The sequence below is a fragment of the Pseudophryne corroboree genome, chromosome 4 (genome assembly GCF_028390025.1).
Source record: "Pseudophryne corroboree isolate aPseCor3 chromosome 4, aPseCor3.hap2, whole genome shotgun sequence".
Taxonomy (NCBI): domain Eukaryota; kingdom Metazoa; phylum Chordata; class Amphibia; order Anura; family Myobatrachidae; genus Pseudophryne; species Pseudophryne corroboree.
The window spans coordinates 19,899,496-19,914,489 of record NC_086447.1 but is presented as its reverse complement, the minus strand read 5'-3'; the positions used below and the strand labels follow the sequence as shown (position 1 = coordinate 19,914,489).

Genomic DNA, 14,994 nt, shown 5'->3' with positions numbered 1-14,994 from the left:
ATTAACTCCTTTGTAGGAATGGTTTTTCACCTATTACTGATTAAAACTTGCTTCATTGGAAAGGCAGCAAGATGCATCCTCATTACAATGTCCACTGAAATAATACAGGTTGACACCAGGAAACATAAACCTCACTGCATCCTTGCTGCTTTCTCAAGTGGGAATCTGTTTAATGTGAAAACCAGGTGATATCTAATCAGCACACAGGTAAGAAGTTAAGAAAATCTTTCTTTAAGTGTGAAGATGTTTCTCACAAAATTGTTGCCCCAATGCATCATTGAAATTCAAGCTGGAAAGATGATTTTGAAATATCAATTGTACATTTTGCATTGCTCTTCTGGTGACAATGTAGCTTGTTTTTGTCAATTACCATTTCAGTAATAGGGTAAAGAAAATTAAGTGGATTACTGAAAGAAAACAATGCTGTCAATATACTATTAAAACAAATTAAAATGTTAAAAGTTATTGTACTTTAAGTAAAAATAAAAGAGTCAAAATATCAATCCCAGTTTTGGAAGAATTTAATTAACAAAAAAATAAGTGCACATAGCAGAGGATGGTTTCGATCCATCGACCTCTGGGTTATGGGCCCAGCACACTTCCGCTGCGCCACTCTGCTGCTCATGTAAGTGTCAGAGATCCTGAAGTACTCACTCATCATGTGAAAGTACCAATGTGTTTCTTAGTTGGTCAATGGAAGAAAAATCTTGCAAAACTCTCCAGATTATTGCCTTTTTAACCTTTTTCTAGGAAACTTTCTAGATGAATGCTTTTTAGCCTTTGTCAGTACATGCTTTTGCAAGCTGTCTCTGTGGCGCAATCGGTAAGCGCATTCGGCTGTTAACCTAAAGGTTGGTGGTTCAATCCCACCCAGGAATGTTATTGACCGTGTGATCAAATTTTGGTGATCTTTAAGTAGACAAGTCAAAATTTCAAACCACCTCTTATAGTGTAGGGTACCTGGCCTTCTCTGATGCAATCAGAGTCAGATTTGATGAAGTCTTTTTATAAAAAACAGGAAGCACAATTTAGCATGGGGTTGCAGAGAAAAAAATTATGCAGGCAGAGAAATCCAATTGAGTGATTAATCAGCTCTCCATTTTATGGCTTTATTTTTATGCTAACACATTTGCTCTCTGAAAAGTGTCCACAAAGCCAAGTCTCTGATTAACACCTTTGTAGGAATGGTTTTTCACCTATTACTGATTAAAACTTGCTTCATTGGAAAGGCAGCAAGATGCATCCTCATTACAATGTCCACTGAAATAATACAGGTTGACACCAGGAAACATAAACCTCACTGCATCCTTGCTGCTTTCTCAAGTGGGAATCTGTTTAATGTGAAAACCAGGTGATATCTAATCAGCACACAGGTAAGAAGTTAAGAAAATCTTTCTTTAAGGGTGAAGATGTTTCTCACAAAATCGTTGCCCCAATGCATCATTGAAATTCAAGCTGGAAAGATGATTTTGAAATATCAATTGTACATTTTGCATTGCTCTTCTGGTGACAATGTAGCTTGTTTTTGTCAATTACCATTTCAGTAATAGGGTAAAGAAAATTAAGTGGATTTCTGAAAGAAAACAATGCTGTCAATATACTATTAAAACAAATTAAAATGTTAAAAGTTATTGTACTTTAAGTAAAAATAAAAGAGTCAAAATATCAATCCCCGTTTTGGAAGAATTTAATTAACAAAAAAATAAGTGCACATAGCAGAGGATGGTTTCAATCCATCGACCTCAGGGTTATGGGCCCAGCACGCTTCCGCTGCGTCACTCTGCTGCTCATGTTAGTGTCAGAGATCCTGAAGTACTCACTCATCATGTGAAAGTACCAATGTGTTTCTTCGTTGGTCAATGGAAGAAAAATCTTGCAAAACTCTCCAGATTATTGCCTTTTTAACCTTTTTCTAGGAAACTTTCTAGATGAATGCTTTTTAGCCTTTGTCAGTACATGCTTTTGCAAGCTGTCTCTGTGGCGCAATTGGTAAGCGCATTTGGCTGTTAACCTAAAGGTTAGTGGTTCTATCCCACCCAGGGATGTTATTGACCGTGTGATCAAGTTTTGGTGATCTTTAAGTAGACAAGTCAAAATTTCAAACCACGTATTATAGTGTAGGGTACCTGGCCTTCTCTGATGCAATCAGAGTCAGATTTGATTAAGTCATTTTATAAAAAACAGGAAGCACAATTTAGCATTGGGTTGCAGAGAAAAAAATTATGCAGGCAGAGAAATCCAATTGAGTGATTAATCAGCTCTCCATTTTATGGCTTTATTTTTATGCTAACACATTTGCTCTCTGAAAAGTGTCCACAAAGCCAAGTCTCTGATTAACACCTTTGTAGGAATGGTTTTTCACCTATTACTGATTAAAACTTGCTTCATTGGAAAGGCAGCAAGATGCATCCTCATTACAATGTCCACTGAAATAATACAGGTTGACACCAGGAAACATAAACCTCACTGCATCCCTGCTGCTTTCTCAAGTGGGAATCTGTTTAATGTGAAAACCAGGTGATATCTAATCAGCACACAGGTAAGAAGTTAAGAAAATCTTTATTTAAGGGTGAAGATGTTTCTCACAAAATCGTTGCCCCAATGCATCATTGAAATTCAAGCTGTAAAGATGATTTTGAAATATCAATTGTACATTTTGCATTGCTCTTCTGGTGACAATGTAGCTTGTTTTTGTCAATTACCATTTCAGTAATAGGGTAAAGAAAATTAAGTGGATTTCTGAAAGAAAACAATGCTGTCAATATACTATTAAAACAAATTAAAATGTTAAAAGTTATTGTACTTTAAGTAAAAATAAAAGAGTCCAAATATCAATCCCAGTTTTGGATGAATTTAATTAACAAAAAAATAAGTGCACATAGCAGAGGATGGTTTCGATCCACCGACCTCTGGGTTATTGGCCCAGCACGCTTCCGCTGCGCCACTCTGCTGCTCATGTAAGTGTAAGAGATCCTGAAGTACTCACTCATCATGTGAAAGTACCAATGTTTTTCTTCGTTGGTCAATGGAAGAAAAATCTTGCAAAACTCTCCAGATTATTGCCTTTTTAACCTTTTTCTAGGAAACTTTCTAGATGAATGCTTTTTAGCCTTTGTCAGTACATGCTTTTGCAAGCTGTCTCTGTGGCGCAATCAGTTAGCGCATTAGGCTGTTAACCGAAAGGTTGGTGATTCAATCCCACCCAGGGACGTAACTGACCGTGTGATCAAATTTTGGTGATCTTTAAGTAGACAAGTCAAAATTTCAAACCACCTCTTATAGTGTAGGGTACCTGGCCTTCTCTGATGCAATCAGAGTCAGATTTGATGAAGTCATTTTATAAAAAACAGGAAGCACAATTTAGCATGGGGTTGCAGAGAAAAAAAATTATGCAGGCAGAGAAATCCAATTGAGTGATTAATCAGCTCTCCATTTTATGGCTTTATTTTTATGCTAACACATTTGCTCTCTGAAAAGTGTCCACAAAGCCAAGTCTCTGATTAACACCTTTGTAGGAATGGTTTTTCACCTATTACTGATTAAAACTTGCTTCATTGGAAAGGCAGCAAGATGCATCCTCATTACAATGTCCACTGAAATAATACAGGTTGACACCAGGAAACATAAACCTCACTGCATCCTTGCTGCTTTCTCAAGTGGGAATCTGTTTAATGTGAAAACCAGGTGATATCTAATCAGCACACAGGTAAGAAGTTAAGAAAATCTTTATTTAAGGGTGAAGATGTTTCTCACAAAATCATTGCTCCAATGCATCATTGAAATTGAAGCTGGAAAGATGATTTTGAAATATCAATTGTACATTTTGCATTGCTCTTCTGGTAACAATGTAGCTTGTTTTTGTCAATTACCATTTCAGTAATAGGGTAAAGAAAATTAAGTGGATTTCTGAAAGAAAACAATGCTGTCAATATACTATTAAAACAAATTAAAATGTTAAAAGTTATTGTACTTTAAGTAAAAATAAAAGAGTCCAAATATCAATCCCAGTTTTGGAAGAATTTAATTAACAAAAAAATAAATGCACATAGCAGAGGATGGTTTCGATCCATCGACCTCTGGGTTATGGGCCCAGCACGCTTCCGCTGCGCCACTCTGCTGCTCATGTTAGTGTCAGAGATCCTGAAGTACTCACTCATCATGTGAAAGTACCAATGTGTTTCTTCGTTGGTCAATGGAAGAAAAATCTTGCAAAACTCTCCAGATTATTGCCTTTTTAACCTTTTTCTAGGAAACTTTCTAGATGAATGCTTTTTAGCCTTTGTCAGTACATGCTTTTGCAAGCTGTCTCTGTGGCGCAATCGGTAAGCGCATTCGGCTGTTAACCTATAGGTTGATGGTTCAATCCCACCCAGGAATGTTATTGACCGTGTGATCAAATTTTGGTGATCTTTAAGTAGACAAGTCAAAATTTCAAACCACCTCTTATAGTGTAGGGTACCTGGCCTTCTCTGATGCAATCAGAGTCAGATTTGATTAAGTCATTTTATAAAAAACAGGAAGCACAATTTAGCATGGGGTTGCAGAGAAAAAAAATTATGCAGGCAGAGAAATCCAATTGAGTGATTAATCAGCTCTCCATTTTATGGCTTTATTTTTATGCTAACACATTTGCTCTCTGAAAAGTGTCCACAAAGCCAAGTCTCTGATTAACACCTTTGTAGGAATGGTTTTTCACCTATTACTGATTAAAACTTGCTTCATTGGAAAGGCAGCAAGATGCATCCTCATTACAATGTCCACTGAAATAATACAGGTTGACACCAGGAAACATAAACCTCACTGCATCCTTGCTGCTTTCTCAAGTGGGAATCTGTTTAATGTGAAAACCAGGTGATATCTAATCAGCACACAGGTAAGAAGTTAAGAAAATCTTTATGTAAGGGTGAAGATGTTTCTCACAAAATCATTGCCCCAATGCATCATTGAAATTCAAGCTGGAAATATGATTTTGAAATATCAATTGTACATTTTGCATTGCTCTTCTGGTGACAATGTAGCTTGTTTTTGTCAATTACCATTTCAGTAATAGGGTAAAGAAAATTAAGTGGATTTCTGAAAGAAAACAATGCTGTCAATATACTATTAAAACAAATTAAAATGTTAAAAGTTATTGTACTTTAAGTAAAAATAAAAGAGTCAAAATATCAATCCCAGTTTTGGAAGAATTTAATTAACAAAAAAATAAGTGCACATAGCAGAGGATGGTTTCGATCCATCGACCTCTGGGTTATGGGCCCAGCAGGCTTCCGCTGCACCACTCTGCTGCTCGTGTAAGTGTAAGAGATCCTGAAGTACTCACTCATCATGTGAAAGTACCAATGTGTTTCTTCGTTGGTCAATGGAAGAAAAATCTTGCAAAACTCTCCAGATTATTGCCTTTTTAACCTTTTTCTAGGAAACTTTCTAGATGAATGCTTTTTAGCCTTTGTCAGTACATGCTTTTGCAAGCTGTCTCTGTGGCGCAATCGGTTAGCGCATTCTGCTGTTAACCGAAAGGTTGGTGGTTCAATCTCACCCAGGGACGTAACTGACCGTGTGATCAAATTTTGGTGATCTTTAAGTAGACAAGTCAAAATTTCAAACCACCTCTTATAGTGTAGGGTACCTGGCCTTCTCTGATGCAATCAGAGTCAGATTTGATTAAGTCATTTTATAAAAAACAGGAAGCACAATTTAGCATGGGGTTGCAGAGAAAAAAAATTATGCAGGCAGAGAAATCCAATTGAGTGATTAATCAGCTCTCCATTTTATGGCTTTATTTTTATGCTAACACATTTGCTCTCTGAAAAGTGTCCACAAAGCCAAGTCTCTGATTAACACCTTTGTAGGAATGGTTTTTCACCTATTACTGATTAAAACTTGCTTCATTGGAAAGGCAGCAAGATGCATCCTCATTACAATGTCCACTGAAATAATACAGGTTGACACCAGGAAACATAAACCTCACTGCATCCTTGCTGCTTTCTCAAGTGGGAATCTGTTTAATGTGAAAACCAGGTGATATCTAATCAGCACACAGGTAAGAAGTTAAGAAAATCTTTACGTAAGGGTGAAGATGTTTCTCACAAAATCATTGCCCAAATGCATCATTGAAATTCAAGCTGGAAATATGATTTTGAAATATCAATTGTACATTTTGCATTGCTCTTCTGGTGACAATGTAGCTTGTTTTTGTCAATTACCATTTCAGTAATAGGGTAAAGAAAATTAAGTGGATTTCTGAAAGAAAACAATGCTGTCAATATACTATTAAAACAAATTAAAATGTTAAAAGTTATTGTACTTTAAGTAAAAATAAAAGAGTCAAAATATCAATCCCAGTTTTGGAAGAATTTAATTAACAAAAAAATAAGTGCACATAGCAAAGGATGGTTTCGATCCATCGACCTCTGAGTTATGGGCCCAGCACACTTCCGCTGCGCCACTCTGCTGCTCATGTTAATGTCAGAGATCCTGAAGTACTCACTCATCATGTGAAAGTACCAATGTGTTTCTTCGTTGGTCAATGGAAGAAAAATCTTGCAAAACTCTCCAGATTATTGCCTTTTTAACCTTTTTCTAGGAAACTTTCTAGATGAATACTTTTTAGCCTTTGTCAGTACAAGCTTTTGCAAGCTGTCTCTGTGGTGCAATCTGTTAGCGCGTTCGGCTGTTAACCGAAAGGTTGGTGGTTTAATCCCACCCAGGGACGTAATTGACCGTGGGATCAAATTTTGGTGATCTTTAAGTAGACAAGTCAAAATTTCAAACCACCTCTTATAGTGTAGGGTATCTGGCCTTCTCTGATGCAATCAGAGTCAGATTTGATTAAGTCATTTTATAAAAAACAGGAAGCACAATTTAGCATGGGGTTGCAGAGAAAAAAAATTATGCAGGCAGAGAAATCCAATTGAGTGATTAATCAGCTCTCCATTTTATGGCTTTATTTTTATGCTAACACATTTGCTCTCTGAAAAGTGTCCACAAAGCCAAGTCTCTGATTAACACCTTTGTAGGAATGGTTTTTCACCTATTACTGATTAAAACTTGCTTCATTGGAAAGGCAGCAAGATGCATCCTCATTACAATGTCCACTGAAATAATACAGGTTGACACCAGGAAACATAAACCTCACTGCATCCTTGCTGCTTTCTCAAGTGGGAATCTGTTTAATGTGAAAACCAGGTGATATCTAATCAGCACACAGGTAAGAAGTTAAGAAAATCTTTCTTTAAGGGTGAAGATGTTTCTCACAAAATCGTTGCCCCAATGCATCATTGAAATTCAAGCTGGAAAGATGATTTTGAAATATCAATTGTACATTTTGCATTGCTCTTCTGGTGACAATGTAGCTTGTTTTTGTCAATTACCATTTCAGTAATAGGGTAAAGAAAATTAAGTGGATTTCTGAAAGAAAACAATGCTGTCAATATACTATTAAAACAAATTAAAATGTTAAAAGTTATTGTACTTTAAGTAAAAATAAAAGAGTCAAAATATCAATCCCAGTTTTGGAAGAATTTAATTAACAAAAAAATAAGTGCACATAGCAGAGGATGGTTTCGATCCATCGACCTCTGGGTAATGGGCCCAGCACGCTTCCGCTGCGCCACTCTGCTGCTCATGTTAGTGTCAGAGATCCTGAAGTACTCACTCATCATGTGAAAGTACCAATGTGTTTCTTCGTTGGTCAATGGAAGAAAAATCTTGCAAAACTCTCCAGATTATTGCCTTTTTAACCTTTTTCTAGGAAACTTTCTAGATGAATGCTTTTTAGCCTTTGTCAGTACATGCTTTTGCAAGCTGTCTCTGTGGCGCAATCGGTAAGCGCATTCGGCTGTTAACCTATAGGTTGATGGTTCAATCCCACCCAGGAATGTTATTGACCGTGTGATCAAATTTTGGTGATCTTTAAGTAGACAAGTCAAAATTTCAAACCACCTCTTATAGTGTAGGGTACCTGGCCTTCTCTGATGCAATCAGAGTCAGATTTGATTAAGTCATTTTATAAAAAACAGGAAGCACAATTTAGAATGGGGTTGCAGAGAAAAAAAATTATGCAGGCAGAGAAATCCAATTGAGTGATTAATCAGCTCTCCATTTTATGGCTTTATTTTTATGCTAACACATTTGCTCTCTGAAAAGTGTCCACAAAGCCAAGTCTCTGATTAACACCTTTGTAGGAATGGTTTTTCACCTATTACTGATTAAAACTTGCTTCATTGGAAAGGCAGCAAGATGCATCCTCATTACAATGTCCACTGAAATAATACAGGTTGACACCAGGAAACATAAACCTCACTGCATCCTTGCTGCTTTCTCAAGTGGGAATCTGTTTAATGTGAAAACCAGGTGATATCTAATCAGCACACAGGTAAGAAGTTAAGAAAATCTTTATGTAAGGGTGAAGATGTTTCTCACAAAATCATTGCCCCAATGCATCATTGAAATTCAAGCTGGAAATATGATTTTGAAATATCAATTGTACATTTTGCATTGCTCTTCTGGTGACAATGTAGCTTGTTTTTGTCAATTACCATTTCAGTAATAGGGTAAAGAAAATTAAGTGGATTTCTGAAAGAAAACAATGCTGTCAATATACTATTAAAACAAATTAAAATGTTAAAAGTTATTGTACTTTAAGTAAAAATAAAAGAGTCAAAATATCAATCCCAGTTTTGGAAGAATTTAATTAACAAAAAAATAAGTGCACATAGCAGAGGATGGTTTCGATCCATCGACCTCTGGGTAATGGGCCCAGCATGCTTCCGCTGCGCCACTCTGCTGCTCATGTAAGTGTAAGAGATCCTGAAGTACTCACTCATCATGTGAAAGTACCAATGTGTTTCTTCGTTGGTCAATGGAAGAAAAATCTTGCAAAACTCTCCAGATTATTGCCTTTTTAACCTTTTTCTAGGAAACTTTCTAGATGAATGCTTTTTAGCCTTTGTCAGTACATGCTTTTGCAAGCTGTCTCTGTGGCGCAATCGGTTAGCGCATTCTGCTGTTAACCGAAAGGTTGGTGGTTCAATCTCACCCAGGGACGTAACTGACCGTGTGATCAAATTTTGGTGATCTTTAAGTAGACAAGTCAAAATTTCAAACCACCTCTTATAGTGTAGGGTACCTGGCCTTCTCTGATGCAATCAGAGTCAGATTTGATTAAGTCATTTTATAAAAAACAGGAAGCACAATTTAGCATGGGGTTGCAGAGAAAAAAAATTATGCAGGCAGAGAAATCCAATTGAGTGATTAATCAGCTCTCCATTTTATGGCTTTATTTTTATGCTAACACATTTGCTCTCTGAAAAGTGTCCACAAAGCCAAGTCTCTGATTAACACCTTTGTAGGAATGGTTTTTCACCTATTACTGATTAAAACTTGCTTCATTGGAAAGGCAGCAAGATGCATCCTCATTACAATGTCCACTGAAATAATACAGGTTGACACCAGGAAACATAAACCTCACTGCATCCTTGCTGCTTTCTCAAGTGGGAATCTGTTTAATGTGAAAACCAGGTGATATCTAATCAGCACACAGGTAAGAAGTTAAGAAAATCTTTCTTTAAGGGTGAAGATGTTTCTCACAAAATCGTTGCCCCAATGCATCATTGAAATTCAAGCTGGAAAGATGATTTTGAAATATCAATTGTACATTTTGCATTGCTCTTCTGGTGACAATGTAGCTTGTTTTTGTCAATTACCATTTCAGTAATAGGGTAAAGAAAATTAAGTGGATTTCTGAAAGAAAACAATGCTGTCAATAAACTATTAAAACAAATTAAAATGTTAAAAGTTATTGTACTTTAAGTAAAAATAAAAGAGCCAAAATATCAATTCCAGTTTTGGAAGAATTTAATTAACAAAAAAATAAGTGCACATAGCAGAGGATGGTTTCGATCCACCGACCTCTGGGTTATGGGCCCAGCACGCTTCCGCTGCGCCACTCTGCTGCTCATGTAAGTGTCAGAGATCCTGAAGTACTCACTCATCATGTGAAAGTACCAATGTGTTTCTTCGTTGGTCAATGGAAGAAAAATCTTGCAAAACTCTCCAGATTATTGCCTTTTTAAACTTTTTCTAGGAAACTTTCTAGATGAATGCTTTTTAGCCTTTGTCAGTACATGCTTTTGCAAACTGTCTCTGTGGCGCAATCGGTTAGCGCATTCAGCTGTTAACCGAAAGGTTGGTGGTTTAATCCCACCCGGGGACGTAATTGACCTTGTGATCAAATTTTGGTGATCTTTAAGTAGACAAGTCAAAATTTCAAACCACCTCTTATAGTGTAGGGTACCTGGCCTTCTCTGATGCAATCAGAGTCAGATTTGATTAAGTCATTTTATAAAAAACAGGAAGCACAATTTAGCATGGGGTTGCAGAGAAAAAAAAATCATGCAGGCAGAGAAATCCAATTGAGTGATTAATCAGCTCTCCATTTTATGGCTTTATTTTTATGCTAACACATTTGCTCTTTGAAAAGTGTCCACAAAGCCAAGTCTCTGATTAACACCTTTGTAGGAATGGTTTTTCACCTATTACTGATTAAAACTTGCTTCATTGGAAAGGCAGCAAGATGCATCCTCATTACAATGTCCACTGAAATAATACAGGTTGACACCAGGAAACATAAACCTCACTGCATCCTTGCTGCTTTCTCAAGTGGGAATCTGTTTAATGTGAAAACCAGGTGATATCTAATCAGCACACAGGTAAGAAGTTAAGAAAATCTTTCTTTAAGGGTGAAGATGTTTCTCACAAAATCGTTGCCCCAATGCATCATTGAAATTCAAGCAGGAAAGATGATTTTGAAATATCAATTGTACATTTTGCAATGCTCTTCTGGTGACAATGTAGCTTGTTTTTGTCAATTACCATTTCAGTAATAGGGTAAAGAAAATTAAGTTGATTTCTGAAAGAAAACAATGCTGTCAATATACTATTAAAACAAATTAAAATGTTAAAAGTTATTGTACTTTAAGTTAAAATAAAAGAGTCAAAATATCAATCCCAGTTTTGGAAGAATTTAATTAACAAAAAAATAAGTGCACATAGCAGAGGATGGTTTCGATCCATCGACCTCTGGGTTGTGGGCTCAGCACGCTTCCGCTGCGCCACTCTGCTGCTCATGTAAGTGTCAGAGATCCTGAAGTATCTCACTCATCATGTGAAAGTACCAATGTGTTTCTTAGTTGGTCAATGGAAGAAAAATCTTGCAAAACTCTCCAGATTATTGCCTTTTTAACCTTTTTCTTGGAAACTTTCTAGATGAATGCTTTTTAGCCTTTGTCAGTACATGCTTTTGCAAGCTGTCTCTGTGGTGCAATTGGTTAGCATGTTCGGCTGTTAACCTAAAGGTTGGTGGTTCAATCCCACCCAGGGACGAAATTGACCTTGTGATCAAATTTTGGTGATCTTTAAGTAGACAGGTCAAAATTTCAAACCACCTCTTATAGTGTAGGGTACCTGGCCTTCTCTGATGCAATCAGAGTCAGATTTGATTAAGCCATTTTATAAAAAACAGGAAGCACAATTTAGCATGGGGTTGCAGAGAAAAAAAATTATGCAGGCAGAGAAATCCAATTGAGTGATTAATCAGCTCTCCATTTTATGGATTTATTTTTATGTTAACACATTTGCTCTCTGAAAAGTGTCCACAAAGCCAAGTCTCTGATTAACACCTTTGTAGGAATGGTTTTTCACCTATTACTGATTAAAACTTGCTTCATTGGAAAGGCAGCAAGATGCATCCTCATTACAATATCCACTGAAATAATACAGGTTGACACCAGGAAACATAAACCTCCCTGCATCCTTGCTGCTTTCTCAAGTGGGAATCTGTTTAATGTGAAAACCAGGTGATATCTAATCAGCACACAGGTAAGAAGTTAAGAAAATCTTTCTTTAAGGGTGAAGATGTTTCTCACAAAATCGTTGCCCCAATGCATCATTGAAATTCAAGCTGGAAAGATGATTTTGAAATATCAATTGTACATTTTGCATTGCTCTTCTGGTGACAATGTAACTTGTTTTTGTCAATTACCATTTCAGTAATAGGGTAAAGAAAATGAAGTGGATTTCTGAAAGAAAACAATGCTGTCAATATACTATTAAAACAAATTAAAATGTTAAAAGTTATTGTACTTTAAGTAAAAATAAAAGAGTCAAAATATCAATCCCAGTTTTGGAAGAATTTAATTAACAAAAAAATAAGTGCACATAGCAGAGGATGGTTTCAATCCATCGACCTCTGGGTTATGGGCCCAGCACGCTTCCGCTGCACCACTCTGCTGCTCATGTAAGTGTAAGAGATCCTGAAGTACTCACTCATCATGTGAAAGTACCAATGTGTTTCTTCGTTGGTCAATGGAAGAAAAATCTTGCAAAACTCTCCAGATTATTGCCTTTTTAACCTTTTTCTAGGAAACTTTCTAGATGAATGCTTTTTAGCCTTTGTCAGTACATGCTTTTGCAAGCTGTCTCTGTGGCGCAATCGGTAAGCGCATTCGGCTGTTAACCTAAAGGTTGGTGGTTCAATCCCACCCAGGGATGTTATTGACCGTGTGATCAAATTTTGGTGATCTTTAAGTAGACAAGTCAAAATTTCAAACCACCTCTTATAGTGTAGGGTACCTGGCCTTCTCTGATGCAATCAGAGTCAGATTTGATTAAGTCATTTTATAAAAAACAGGAAGCACAATTTAGCATGGGGTTGCAGAGAAAAAAAATGCAGGCAGAGAAATCCAACTGAGTGATTAATCAGCTCTCCATTTTATGGCTTTATTTTTATGCTAACACATTTGCTCTCTGAAAAGTGTCCACAAAGCCAAGTCTCTGATTAACACCTTTGTAGGAATGGTTTTTCACCTATTACTGATTAAAACTTGCTTCATTGGAAAGGCAGCAAGATGCATCCTCATTACAATGTCCACTGAAATAATACAGGTTGACACCAGGAAACATAAACCTCACTGCATCCTTGCTGCTTTCTCAAGTGGGAATCTGTTTAATGTGAAAACCAGGTGATATCTAATCAGCACACAGGTAAGAAGTTAAGAAAATCTTTATTTAAGGGTGAAGATGTTTCTCACAAAATCGTTGCCCCAATGCATCATTGAAATTCAAGCTGGAAAGATGATTTTGAAATATCAATTGTACATTTTGCATTGCTCTTCTGGTGACAATGTAGCTTGTTTTTGTCAATTACCATTTCAGTAATAGGGTAAAGAAAATTAAGTGGATTTCTGAAAGAAAACAATGCTGTCAATATACTATTAAAACAAATTAAAATGTTAAAAGTTATTGTACTTTAAGTAAAAATAAGAGTCCAAATATCAATCCCAGTTTTGGAAGAATTTAATTAACAAAAAAATAAGTGCACATAGCAGAGGATGGTTTCGATCCATCGACCTCTGGGTTATGGGCCCAGCACGCTTCCGCTGCGCCACTATGCTGCTCATGTAAGTGTAAGAGATCCTGAAGTACTCACTCATCATGTGAAAGTACCAATGTGTTTCTTCGTTGGTCAATGGAAGAAAAATCTTGCAAAACTCTCCAGATTATTGCCTTTTTAACCTTTTTCTAGGAAACTTTCTAGATGAATGCTTTTTAGCCTTTGTCAGTACATGCTTTTGCAAGCTGTCTCTGTGGCGCAATCGGTAAGCGCATTCGGCTGTTAACCTAAAAGTTGGTGGTTCAATCCCACCCAGGGATGTTATTGACCGTGTGATCAAATTTTGGTGATCTTTAAGTAGACAAGTCAAAATTTCAAACCACCTCTTATAGTGTAGGGTACCTGGCCTTCTCTGATGCAATCAGAGTCAGATTTGATTAAGTCATTTTATAAAAAACAGGAAGCACAATTTAGCATGGGGTTGCAGAGAAAAAAAATTATGCAGGCAGAGAAATCCAACTGAGTGATTAATCAGCTCTCCATTTTATGGCTTTATTTTTATGCTAACACATTTGCTCTCTGAAAAGTGTCCACAAAGCCAAGTCTCTGATTAACACCTTTGTAGGAATGGTTTTTCACCTATTACTGATTAAAACTTGCTTCATTGGAAAGGCAGCAAGATGCATCCTCATTACAATGTCCACTGAAATAATACAGGTTGACACCAGGAAACATAAACCTCACTGCATCCTTGCTGCTTTCTCAAGTGGGAATCTGTTTAATGTGAAAACCAGGTGATATCTAATCAGCACACAGGTAAGAAGTTAAGAAAATCTTTATTTAAGGGTGAAGATGTTTCTCACAAAATCGTTGCCCCAATGCATCATTGAAATTCAAGCTGGAAAGATGATTTTGAAATATCAATTGTACATTTTGCATTGCTCTTCTGGTGACAATGTAGCTTGTTTTTGTCAATTACCATTTCAGTAATAGGGTAAAGAAAATTAAGTGGATTTCTGAAAGAAAACAATGCTGTCAATATACTATTAAAACAAATTAAAATGTTAAAAGTTATTGTACTTTAAGTAAAAATAAGAGTCCAAATATCAATCCCAGTTTTGGAAGAATTTAATTAACAAAAAAATAAGTGCACATAGCAGAGGATGGTTTCGATCCATCGACCTCTGGGTTATGGGCCCAGCACGCTTCCGCTGCGCCACTCTGCTGCTCATGTAAGTGTAAGAGATCCTGAAGTACTCACTCATCATGTGAAAGTACCAATGTGTTTCTTCGTTGGTCAATGGAAGAAAAATCTTGCAAAACTCTCCAGATTATTGCCTTTTTAACCTTTTTCTAGGAAACTTTCTAGATGAATGCTTTTTAGCCTTTGTCAGTACATGCTTTTGCAAGCTGTCTCTGTGGCGCAATCGGTAAGCGCATTCGGCTGTTAACCTAAAAGTTGGTGGTTCAATCCCACCCAGGGATGTTATTGACCGTGTGATCAAATTTTGGTGATCTTTAAGTAGACAAGTCAAAATTTCAAACCACCTCTTATAGTGTAGGGTACCTGGCCTTCTCTGATGCAATCAGAGTCAGATTTGATT

The 14,994-nt window shown here is 36.7% G+C and overlaps 4 non-coding genes across 4 annotated transcripts; all 4 read right to left on the bottom strand.

Moving 5' to 3' along the window:
- Positions 1-2,879: 2,879 nt before the first annotated feature.
- TRNAI-AAU (transfer RNA isoleucine (anticodon AAU)) lies at positions 2,880-2,951 on the bottom strand. The gene has a single exon. It is a non-coding gene; the product is annotated as a tRNA-Ile (tRNA).
- Positions 2,952-4,046: 1,095 nt separating this feature from the next.
- On the bottom strand, positions 4,047-4,118 carry TRNAM-CAU (transfer RNA methionine (anticodon CAU)). Its single transcript has one exon. It is a non-coding gene; the product is annotated as a tRNA-Met (tRNA).
- A 5,763-nt stretch (positions 4,119-9,881) lies between these two features.
- On the bottom strand, positions 9,882-9,953 carry TRNAM-CAU (transfer RNA methionine (anticodon CAU)). Its single transcript has one exon. It is a non-coding gene; the product is annotated as a tRNA-Met (tRNA).
- Positions 9,954-14,544: 4,591 nt separating this feature from the next.
- Positions 14,545-14,616, bottom strand: TRNAM-CAU (transfer RNA methionine (anticodon CAU)). The gene has a single exon. It is a non-coding gene; the product is annotated as a tRNA-Met (tRNA).
- Between the last annotated feature and the right edge of the window lie 378 nt (positions 14,617-14,994).